General features: G+C 44.2%; 1 pseudogene; it reads left to right on the top strand.

Moving 5' to 3' along the window:
• Positions 1 to 1,072: 1,072 nt before the first annotated feature.
• Positions 1,073 to 8,517, top strand: LOC130028143 (uncharacterized; annotated as a pseudogene).
• The last annotated feature ends 4,433 nt before the right edge of the window (positions 8,518 to 12,950 follow it).

Raw genomic sequence — 12,950 nt, 5'->3', positions numbered from 1 at the left:
GCACTGGGGACCAGATAGGATGCTAGGAATTGAACCTGGTACAGGGTGAGCAAAACAAACACCCTACCAGCTATACTATGGGTCCATTCATTTTCATGTATTTTTTAAAAAAGAACAACGGTAGATATTGGTAATGAATTCATTATTTCTTTATTCAGTCAAGAAGAGACTGAAGAAATAACTGTCACTAGTCCTAAATGATCAAATATTAAAGGGCAGACCCACTTTTTGGCCACAAGAAGACAGGGCAGATAAGAATTTAATTGACACCAGCACAGGCCCATAGGATCCTGGCCCTTTGGAAAGATGTTCCAGTTGGACTAAAGGTGTGAGAAGCTTATAAAGGTAGATCATCAAAAGTTTCAAGCTCTTCTTCTTGACAAGGCCACAGCAATGCATTGAATTTTAGGTAGGTATAAAGCTCCGTCTGGGGGCAGCTTAGGATAAATCTTATGAAACTCCTCTGCCCCTCTATCTCCAAACTCAGATTTCACTCCTAGCTCTTCTCTGGACAAGCCCATGTTCTGTCTTGAATGAGTTATTCTTTTATTACATTCTTCATAATCTCTATATAAAGAATTTAACTTAAAAAAAGGATGATGATTTGGGGAGTATGATATGAATATAAAGTCTGGAGTCCAAGGTCACAAAGTTCTGCTTTGCCTGGTTCTCTGGAGCGTCACTCATGCGTGAGGCTTGGCCCGAGTGGTCAGGAAAGCAGCCTGGAGCATGGAGGCGGCTGGGTAGTGAAGAATATGCCATCAGTACTCATCAATACATTGGCTTGGCTCTTCACACACTACAAGTCTGAATGCAGCGTTCATCCCAATAGAAAACCAGCAGAACCATTCTATTGTACAAGAAGGGAGACATCCACAACATTGGCAACTATCACCTGATCTGCCTGTTGTCTGTTATCTACAAGCTGTTGACTCGAGTCATCCTGAATAGGACTGGCAGAACACTAGATGAAGGATAACCATGGGAGCTTGCCGAGTTCTGAAAAGGATTCAGCATGATCAACCATATCCACATGGTAACCAAGCTCATTGAAGTTTCTCGGGAGTTCAGGATGCCACTATGTCTAACGTTCATCAATTTAAAGAAGGCCTTTGATTCTGTTGAGACTGAAGTGGTCACTGAAGCCCTAGCCAAACAGGGCATTCAAACTCAATACATCAGGATCCTCCGTGAGCTATATTACGGATACACCAACAGGCTCTCACCATTCTACAAGGAAGTGATCATCAACGTCAAGAGAGGAATTCAGCAGGGTGATACCATTTCACCAAAACTCTTCAATGCCATCCTCGAGAATGTAATACGGCAACTGGAATGGGAAGGAATGTAAGTAAAGATAGACGGTTGGCAACTACAACACCTCTGCTTCACTGTTGACATCATTCTTTGACTTTTTCTTTTTTTTGCTTTTTGGGTCACAGCTCGTGGTGCTCAGGGGCTACTCCTGACTCTGCACCCAGGAGTTTCTCCTGGTGATGCTCAGGGGACCATATGGGATGCCGGGAATTGAACCCAGGTTGGCCGGGTGCAAGGCAAATGCACTTGCTGCTGTGATATCACAATAGCCCTAGACATTGTACTAATAAAACCAAACATTAGCCAAGTAGTACAAATGCTGGCTGATTTCGACCATGAGTATGGAAAGGTTGGGAATGCAGCTGGGTCTCACAAAGACAATTTTTATGAGAGATGGACGACCTCCTGACATTCCATTCACTCTCAATGAATGAACATCTCTGAATGCAGCATTAATGTATACCTAGATCTAGAACTCAACATGAAAAAAAAACCTGTCACCTGAGTTGTGCAGGAGGAGGAGAGCCACTTGAAATGCCTTCAAGAGCATCAAAGCATCTAAGCTAAGAGAATAAAGAACCTCCAGCTCTGGGCACATCTCTTTGACTCCACCTTTCTTCCTGCACTACATACTACTCAGAGACCTGAGTCCTACGAAAATAGGATCAGAACGCTATCAGTGTCTCCCAAAGAGGAATCCAAAGAGCTATGCTTGGAGTATCAAGATTCACTCAAGTGAGAGAAGGAATCCGTAGTTCCGACCTCCATTGATGATCGGGAATCGGGGATGCTGTCTCATTTGCCAAGGCATCAAAAATCAGATGAGCTGGACACGTAATGCAATTTGGAGACAACAACTGGTCTAGAGCCATTACTGACTGGATTCCACGGGACGTCAAAAGATCGCGTGGTCGCTCACCTATGAGATGGTCAGACTTCTTCGTCAAGACCCTGACTGAACGGTTTGAGGCTCTTCATGTTTCTGGAGCAAGAGACGTCACTGAGAAAATCGATGAGTAATGGGATATCAAGTGAACAAGTGATGAAATCTAAAGTAGTTTGGGGGTTATACCCACTATTGTTCACGGCTTATTTTTGAATTCTGTACTTAGGGATCCCTATTAGCAATGCATGGTAAAATACTGGGGTGACAGGAACTGAATATGGATTCTCATGCATAACCAGCCTTAATGGTTATAGTAACATTCTGACCTCCCAAAGCAGGTGTGAAATCTTTTGATAACCATGAAGGAATTTCCACAAGGTGGGTGGGACTATTCAGATTCCAACCAGAAAAGACCTCAGATTCCTCCAGTAGAGAGAGTGCATGCAGGGTTGGCCTGGAGCTGAGCTGAGAGAACACATAAAGGTACAGGTTATAAGGGAGGGACTCTCCCAAAATAAAGTGAAGCAGCCAGGGCATAGTAAGGCAGGAAAGATATTTGCCTTTCACCAACCCCATATCGTTGTTCCCTCAAGCCCACCATGAGAGATACCTTAGGGCAGAGCCAGAAGTACACCTTAAGCACAGCTGAGTATCACCCGAAAAGAAAAACCAAAAACGAAAAACAAAACAAAAAAAAAATGAAGTTCCAGAGCCAGGGCTGTGGACATGTGTGATCTTCTTTGCACTTTTAGGGCTTTCCCTGACTTCTTGTATCTTTGTTGAATGTTTGATTGGGAACAAACTGAAATCCGGAAGTGTTTACTGGGAAGCATCAATTTCTCATTAGGAAAGTGTGAGTGATTGTACAAATCTCACTACTTTCACAAAACAACCATATCCGGGGATGTGTGGGGCCTGTGAAATTTTTTTTGTCTAGTATGGAAATTATATTTTGACTGACAAGTTAACCTCATCAACTTCCTAAATCTTTCCTTGAATAATCCTTGAATTTTCTCATTTCAAAACTTCACCCAGTGCATCCTGTGCATGCCCCTGGCCTGTGCGCTCGGCCCTGTAACCACCTCCTCAGATCTCCTGAGGGCCACATCAGTGCCTGGGGAAAAGTTTTATTCTGTTGGACACAAGAGAACTCTTATCTGGTAGATAATACTTAAAGGGTATTTTGAATTTCATTGTCAAATTTAATTTAAATTCATAGCACTGTAGCCCTTTTGTTCCAGTGTTCATAGACTTTCTCAAGCAGGCACCAGTAACATCTCCATTGTGAGACTTGTTACTGTTTTTGGCATATTGAATATACCATGGGGAGCTTGCCCAGCCCTGCCATGTGGGCAAGATACTCTCAGAAGCTTGCTGGACTCTCCAAGAGGGACAAAGGAATAGAACCCAGGTCAGCCACTTGCAACACAAAATGACCTACCTGCTGTGCTATTGCTCCAGGCGAATTTAAACTCATATGCCAAGATCAATCTGAATAATACTAGCTTCCAGGCTGCTTATACCATTACTTAAACTAAGCTTCATTGTCACACATTTGGGATATCCCTGGTTAAAACACTTGATCCCCATAAGACACATTAAGAAGCTCAACCCATAACTTTATTCTTAATTTCAGTAAAATGGTAGAGGGAATAGCATAAAAAGCTGGAGTAATTCCTGAGAATGAGGCGATATCTGCAAATTCTGTACAAAATAACAAAGTAGAAAATGTCTAGGAGTTTTAGAAGCAGAGATGACTATGGGCAAATAATGATAAGCTGGAAACACATGAGGTAAAAATACACAGTAGGTCGCCAAAAAAGAAAAGTTGCCCAAAATAAGTATTTTAGGTATTCTAGTGAATAGTGGCTGGCATGCGGTGATTATTCTAGCATTACTAGGAACTTGCTTGTCTACAGAGATTCTCTTGATACGAAAGGCTCTCCTGTCAGTTTTCCCAGGCAAAGATGAAATGAGGAAAAAAAAATCAAAGAAGCCTTTTAGCAGTTGTGTGAGAAGCTTTATTTACATTGAACCTTCAATAGCAGGGGGAAGAAACATACCACAGACCACATTATCCTCCATTATGCTCACATCATTAGTCTATAACCATATGCATTATAAGAGATTTTGATAAAGGTCCAATAGCAAAATAGGGTATCACTTTTTCTGAGAGTGTACCAGTGAGCCTATGCAAACATGACCTGTTAGTCATATTAAAAAAAGAAAGTTCTCCCATTTCATAATCTAGAAAAACACCAATTCTCATTGTCACATATTGTTCTGGCCTTTCAATGTGCATATTACCAGGGAAAGACAAGGTGATATCTGATTGCCATAAGTCACTTTGAGAGAAGGGAAGTGTCCATATATGATCGCAGAAGGATGCTTTACACAGTCCGAGGGAACATTCGCCTATGCCTCTCACTTGTACCTGCCAAAAATGCCTGCCTCCATCAAAGGACTCACAACACTGCAGAGCTGGGAAAGGAACAATGTTGTCAACATGGCGGTGGTCCAGCAGGTGAGGGTGACTTGATCCAATGTGGACACTTCTATCTTTGGAGATGGTCAGACTTGGATGGGCGGTATCAGGATCCAGTGTCAAATTCTCCTGGAATTTGCTCATTATTTTGTGCAGACCAACACAATTGAGAGGAAGAGTGTAGCTCTCATTCTTGAATTCATATGAGGAGACTGTAGGGAAGGGTGGGTTTTCATACCTACTCTGAAGGTTCTCAACACTTGCTAGAAAATCCTGGTCAGCCTGCAAACACTTCTCTGTTATGTCACGTAAGAGAATTTTCACCGTGTCCATACTGCTTAAACTTTGGCTCTTATTTTGTGCTATCTGTTCTTCCATCTCTCTCTCTCTCTATTGAGCAAGCTGGCATGAATTGATAATTGCTCTTCTCTCAAGGAAAGTTTGAACTGCTCAAATTCAGTGTGTAGTTCTTCTTTCCAAGACTCTATCTTCCACCTCCCTCCCACACTCTGTGCAATTTGATTTTCACACTCCTTCTTAGCATCGCTCATCTTTGTCTTCAGAAGTTCTATGAATCCTTTGAGCTTCTTCCTTTGACTCTCTGCAGCTCGGTCAGTGGGGATCAGGCGGTGACCCTGGTGGTGAGTGGAGATTCGACACTGAGGACACAACAGCTGCTGGTCCTCCTCACAGAACAGGTCCACGGCCTCATTGTGCTTCTCACACAGGGGTTCCTCTGCCTGCCATTTCCTTTTGCTCTTTCCAGTGGGGAGCTGCTTAAGGACTTCTGTGACGTGACGCAATTGGTTGTTCCTCTTGAAGTTCCTGTCAGGGCAGTGGTGGAGGCAGACGGGACATGGGAAGACGTCCTGGAGGTCAACCCAGCACTGGTGGATGCAGGAGTCACAGAAGTTGTGCCCACACTCAAGGGTCACTGGGTCTCTCGGGTAATTCAGACAGTGAGGGCAGCTGACCTCTGCTGGGATCTCAGCCAGGGAAGCTGAAAATGCCATTGGTCAGGAATAGGGCTACCTGAAGAAGTTCCTTTGAGAATTTTCTGGTTCTCCACCCACTCTAAGGTCAGAAGCAATGTTGGTTTGATAATTTCACCACACACTGTCAAAAGAAAAAAGATACATATAGTACAAGTGGTACATAGGTCAATGCAAAGTATAAATTGTCTGAAACAAATATATATTTTAGCATATATATATATATATATTTATATAGCACTTGTTCCCATTGTTCATCGATTTGCCCAGTAACGTCTCCATTGTGAGACTTGTTGTTACTGTGTTATCAAATAGATCATGGGTAGCTTGCCAGGCTTTGCTGTGCGGGCAAAATACTCTCAGTAGCTTGCCGGGTTCTCTGAAAGGGGTGGAGGAATCGAACCCAGCTCAGCTAGGCAGCAGATTGCAAGGCAAATCACCTACCACTGTGCTATCACTCCAGCCTATATGTATATATAGAGAGCACATAAAATGATAACAAAATGCATCTTAGCATCTTATTTGATTTTACTTTTAATAAAATCATGCTATTATGAATTAAATATTAGAACAGAGTGAGAGCATAGCGGGTAGGGCGTTTGCCTTGCACTCAGCCAACATGGCCGACCCGAGTTTGATTCCTCTGCCCCTCTCCGAGAGCTCGGCAAGATACCGAGAGTATCTCGCCCACATGGCAGAGCCTGGAAGCTACCCATGACGTATTCCATATGCCAAACAACAAATTCTCACGATGGAGGTGTTACTGGGCCCGCTTGAGACAATCGATGAACAACGGAAGGACAGTGACAGTAACAGTGACAGTGACTGTGAATATTGTGGAGGATTTTCACCGAAGGTCACCTATAGTGTGGAATTTGCTTCATATTAGAGAAGAGATTAAATGGCACAATGTTGTATGGCTAGATTGATTAGATTTAGAATATGTCTTTTTGTCCTCTTATCATTTGAATATGGTTTCTTATGTAAAAGTGTAAACTGGTAACCAATCTGCTCATACCTCACTGTTGAGAGACTCCCAGGAGGAACTGAGAGTGGCCTCATGAGCAATAAGGTGACAAAGCAAAGCCACCATGTCACTCCCTTGGTTAGCCCTGCGTCTCACTTTTGGCTGTTCTACCCATAGAGGTGGGCGGAGAAGCCTGGGTGAGTGCTTACTGCTAGGTATGATAAGTGTTTTCGGAAGAGACAAGAAGGAGGAAAGAAGAGAGAGAGAAAGAGAGAGAGAGAGAGAGAGAGAGAGAGTAGACCTAGTTAAAATAGAGAATCAGAGAGCAGAATGAGGGTTGTTAATTCACCATCCCCCCTCTTCTTATATATGACTAACATGCACACATTCTGTCCGTAGTGGAACTATCAGAAATCTGGACAGATACTCAATGCGGTCAGAACCAGAATTTTAGTCATGAAAAATTTAGTAATTATTTAGTAATGAATAACTCCCTGATTGACTAAACCTTGATAATCAAGGAGAGAAGTACCCGTTGTGAATAAACATCAGAATGACAGAAGCTGGAAAAAAATCTGAGTGTTTGAACAAGATAAATTCCAAGATAAAATTTTTTTTTTAAAAAACCTCAAACATGTTAAAAGAAGAAAATACCAGAGATGGTTTGGCATGAAGAGAAATATCCCTATAGTAAGGGTCTCAAAGAAAAAAGAATAGGGTATTACATTTTGGAGGGAGAATTGAAGCTAAGAACATCTCCAAGGCAAGGCTTGAATCATACACTCAGATGCTGAAAGCTGTTTGTTTGTTTGTTTGTTTGTTTTGTTTTGGGGCCACACCCAGTGGTGCTCAGGGATTAGTCCTGGTTCTGCACTCAGGAACTACTTCTCCAGGGCTCAGGGACTGAGGAATAGGATATTGGGGATCGAATACAGGTCAGCTGAATGTAAGGAAAATGATACTCCCACTGTACGTTCACTGTGGAAGCATTAAAAGTTCCAAATAGAATAATTCCAAGGAGAAAAACTTCAAAACACATCATATAGAAGAGTGAAAGCTAAATCATACCTAAGAATATAGAAGCAGGGCAAAAAATACGTACGAGGGAGCTCTCTTAAAGATCACAATTGGGCTGGGAGAGAGTAAGGTGAGTAAGGAACTAACCTTGAATGTGTCTGATGCGGGTTTTATCCTCAGAAGCCCATTGGTCACCGGAACCCAGCTGAGAGTAATCCCTGAACGCAGAGGCAGGAGTAAACCCTGAACACAGATAGATGCTCAAACACCAGTTTAAAACCTTAGCATAGATCGATGCCAGAGAACAATTTAAAAAAAAAGAAAAAATGAACTTTTTGGTAATTCCTATACCTGTGTTACTAGGGATATTTTTACTATATAATTTTCTTCTTCTTTTTTTTGTTGTTGTTGGTAATTTTGGAACCACACCAGACCCAGTGTCAGTGCCCAGTGCTTGTTCCTGGCTCCCAATGTGTTGCTCAGGATTGCTGCTAAGGGTGCTCAAAGCTTTAAGTGTTGCTGAGTAAAATTAACCCTTATGTTCCCCTGCTGGGCAGGCACTCCAGCATTTCAGGCAATTTCTCTAGTTTGACTTACAAGGAGTGGCTCCAACTCTCCTCGACAAAGACTGCTTTTATGGTCTGAATCTTTGTCCACTGGAGGCCCCTGGGCCTGGCCTGTTCTCCCCCAGGAGTGTTATTTCAGTTTGCAGCAGGAACCCTCATAACTCACTTTTGACCCTCACCTTCTGTTCTCTGCAGGCGCTCAGATTGATGACAACATTCCCCGCCGCACCACCCAGCATATCGTGGCTCCCCCTGGTGGACGTGCCAACATCACCAGTCTGGGCTAAAGTTCCCTGCAGTCCACCGGGGACGTGGGACAGGACAGCTGAGGACATTCTGAGACTTCCTTCCTTCCTACCTTTCTTCCTTCCTTCCTTTTTTTTTTTAAGAGCCTGTGATAGTTACTGTGGGGCAGCCAGTTCATGGGACTCCCTCTGGGACCCTTCCTTTCATCTTTCACCCAGAGTCACTGATTTTGCTCACCCACTTCCCTCCATCCTGCAAATATCACACACGAGTCTGTCCACCAACCCCAATCACGGAACCGCATCAAACATTCAGACATATAGACCAAGCAAATCACAAGGGTGTTTCTCTCTGCCCTCTGTTGTACTTAATTTATCATCTTCCTTCTCATGGGGGGGTTGGGGAAGATAAAGTGAATTGCCCAGAGCTGTCTTTTTCTTTTTAAAAAATTTTAGAAAAGTTTTGTTCATGAGGGTGGGAGGGCTAGGCGGGGTGGGAAGGGGGAGGGTTTTTTTTTAATACTAAAATTGGGAAGCCTAATTCAATACTAATACAAGGGTTTGAACTAGACATCCTAATGATGCAATCATATAACCATCAGGCTGATTCAGGATGACGGCAGATTTCTGATCCTCCTGAGAGGCTTTAAAATGTCCACATGTCATTCCGTAGTCTTTCTTCTAGGTCAACTGTAGATAAAGGGCAGATTTTCATTTTGGCCTAGATTTTGCTGCAGATTAAGTCTATGGAGTACTCGCTTCTCCTCTTTTCGCCTCTTTTCTGTTCTCTCTCTCTCTCTCTCTCTCTCTCTCTCTCTCTCTCTCATCGAGAATACTTTCACAGCTGTCTCTTTTCACTGTGTTTCTGCTAGCCTGTGTCTCTGAGATGCTGTTTTCTTCTCCTTTCCTCATTTTCTTTGCAAATGACCAGTTCCATCAATTGACTGTGGTCCTGAAAACCTACCTAGCAGGATGTGAGCTTTTTCATGGCAACCATATAGTAATACTCTGTCCCTATCCACCCAAGACTGATGCATCCTTTGTTAGGAGGCTTGGACCTGATGCCACGTTTCTTGAGGGGAACGGATCCTAGTTACCTACCACACTAACCTATGTGGGACCAAGAATGGAACCATATGGAGAAGCTTAAGTCAGACTACAGGATGTCAGGACTTTCTCCCTGTACATTGGTAGTGCCTACAGAGCAAATTTAACCTGTAACTTGTGCTGCTGAACCCAGTGAATCAACCAGTCTCAAACCATCCACCAGCTCAGAATGTTGAGTAAGTGGGAGTTCAGCCTGGAAGCCTATTGTTTTGTGTAAAGTGTCTTTGGAATTTCAGGGCATCCTGTGGCTTCCCTTTGGAGGTGGGAGGTGGAGACCACCTCAACATTTTTCTTCTCCAACTATGTATTAAAAAAACAAAACAAAACCTATTGCAGTGGCTGGAGAGATAGCATAGCGGGTAGGGCGTTTGCCTTGCACGCGGCCGACCTGGGTTCGATTCCCAGCATTCCATATGGTCCCTCGAGCACTGCCAGGAGTAATTCCTGAGCACATGAGCCAGGGGTAACCCCTGTGCATTGCTGGGTGTGGCCCAAAAAGGAAAAAAAAGGAAAAAATCCAATGCAATATAGATAGCCCTTCTAAACTCAGAAAATCTTTGGGATTTCCAATGATTTTAAATCCATTTCACAGAGCAGGAGGAAAAATCTGTATTCTGAGTGGGACATCATTTCAGCACTGCAGTCGGGAGGACGTAATTCATATTAGCCGTGTGGTTCTCTTCAAGGCCACAACTGAGCTTGGCTCTGCTTCCCTTTCCTGTCTCTTCCGTGACCCTTTTCCATGAGCTGCCTCTGGGCCCGTCTCCACATCTGCTGATCTGTGTCGTGTTTCCTTCCAAACATGTTTACAGGTTCTCCTAAGCTCTCTCCTCATGTTATGTTGGCAGGCTTTTATAAAACCAAATCTGCTTTTGTAAAGCATAACACAAAAATGTAGGTCATTCCATCATCACTGAACTTGTCTCTCCACATTTTTGCCTTTGGGGTTGTAGTTAGGGTATATTTTTTGTTGTTGTTGTTTATTTGTTATTTTAAAAGTAAATTGCACTTTTAAAGAATAATTCACTTAATCACTTAACTTCCCGTTAGTCGTCGATTTGCTCGAGCGGGCGCCAGTAATGTCTCCATTTGTCCCTGTCGCGTGCTAGTGTAGCCCAATGGCATCTCTTCGCTCCGGGAACATGGAGGGCCTCAAACTGATCGTTCATGACCTTGACAAAGAAGTCTGACCATCTGGTAGGTGGGCGGCCACGCGGTCTCTTGACATCCCGTGGAATCCAATCAGTAACAGCTCTAGTCCAACGGTCGTCTTTAAATCTCATTACGTGACCAGCCCATCTGATTTTCGACACCTTGGCAAATGAGACAGCGTCCCTGATCCTTGATCGTCGACGGATGTCAGAACTCCGGATTCGTTCTCTCATTTGAGTGAAACGTGATATTCCAAGCATAGCTCTTTCTATTCTTCTTTGGGAGACCTGAATGGCGTTCTCATCTTGTTTGCGTAGGGCCCAGGTCTCTGAGGCATATGTTAATGCAGGAAGAACAGTGGAATCAAAGAGATGTGCCCGGAGCCGGAGGTTCTTCGTCCTCTTAGCTATTTCTTCGACGTTCTTGAAGGCGTTCCAAGTCGCTCTCTTCCTCCTGCGCAGCTCGGGTGCCAGGTCATTTGTCATGTTGACCTCTCGACCTAGGTACACATAGCTGTTGCATTCGGAGATGGTCATTCCATTGAGAGCGAATGGGGCGTCAGGAACAAGGCTGTTTCTCATAAACATTGTCTTCGTAAGATTCAGCTGTAGTCCTACCTTTCCACACTCACGGTCAAAGTCGGCCAGCATTTGTGCCGCTTGGCTGATGTTTGGTGTTATTAAAACAATGTCATCAGCAAAGCGGAGGTGGTGTAGTTGCCGACCATCTATCTTCACTCCCATTCCTTCCCATTCCAGTCGTCGCATGATGTTCTCGAGGGTGGCACTGAAGAGTTTTGGTGAAATGGTATCACCCTGCCGCACCCCTCTCTTGACATCAACGATCACTTCTTTGTAGAATGGTGAGATCCTGGTAGTGAATCCGCAATAGAGCTCACGGAGGATCCTGATGTATTGGGCTTGAATGCCCTGATTGGCTAGGGCTTCAATGACCGCTTCCATCTCAACAGAATCAAAGGCCTTCTTTAAATCAATGAACGTTAAATAGAGCGGCATCTTGAACTCCCGAGAAACCTCAATGAGTTTGGTTATCGTGTGGATATGGTCGATGGTGCTGAATCCTTTGCGGAACCCTGCTTGCTCACATGGTTGTCCTTCATCTAGTGTTCTGCCAATCCTATTCAGGATGACTCGAGTGAACAACTTGTAGATGACAGACAATAGGCAGATCGGGCGATAGTTGCCAATGTCATGGATGTCTCCCTTCTTGAACAGTAGTACGGTTCTGCTGGTTTTCCATTGAGATGGAACCTTGCATTCAGACAGGTAGCGAGTGAAGAGCCGAGCCAGTGTATTGATGAGTACTGACGGCAGGTTCTTCAGGTGTTCAGGTCTGACCTTGTCTGGGCCGGGTGCTGTTTGCTTCTTTACTGACGAAATGGCGTGTCGGATTTCGGAAGGGAGAACGTTGGGAACGACATACCCATCCTGTGGAATTTGGTATGTCGGCAAGTGGACATGGCTATCGAAGAGATTTGAGTAGAAGTCATGGATAATCTTCTCCATTGCCGTTCTGGAGGATGTGATGGATCCATCAGGACGTCGGAGGGCAGTCATCTTGGTCTTATAGTTGGCGAAGGACAGGCGGGCGTTACGAATACTTTTCCCGGCTTCTGCCGCATCTACCAGTACTTCTGCTCTTCTCTCTTTGAGGTCTTCCTTGATCGCATCTCTGCACTGCTTTGCAAGCTCGGACGTTAGCTTGCGGTTGCCTGAGGCATGCGCCAAACCACGCTGGCGAATTAGCTCAAGAGTTTTCGAAGATAGGCGACTTTTTGTGGCTATCTCTCTCTTGGCGTTCCTCGCACATTCATGGAGGTGCTGAACCAGTCGATCGTATTCCTCGTCAATGTTGTCAACAATGGCATCTTCCCATGTTGCCGCAATAGTACCAAAGAGTTCCCAGTTGGTGGTCGTTCTGGGAGTTCTCTTTTTGAACTTTGCAGCCCTTTCTCCCCGCTCTGTGAAGTAGAATTTTGCACGAAGGAGACGGTGGTCCGATCCCATTCGAAATTTTGGGACAACAGCGACATCAGTCAGGCAAAACCGTCGATTGAATATGATGTGGTCTATTTCATTGTGGAATCGTCCACCGGGAGACTCCCATGTCCATCGTTTAGATTCTGCCTTCTGGAACTGTGAGTTACCATGAATGGTCTTGGTCGACATGATGAACTCAGACAGTCTCTCACCCTG

The sequence above is a fragment of the Sorex fumeus genome, unplaced genomic scaffold (assembly GCF_029834395.1).
Source record: "Sorex fumeus unplaced genomic scaffold, SorFum_2.1 ptg000039l, whole genome shotgun sequence".
Lineage (NCBI taxonomy): Eukaryota > Metazoa > Chordata > Mammalia > Eulipotyphla > Soricidae > Sorex > Sorex fumeus.
Note: the sequence above shows the minus strand (reverse complement) of the source record. Positions and strands in the feature narration are given on the sequence as shown.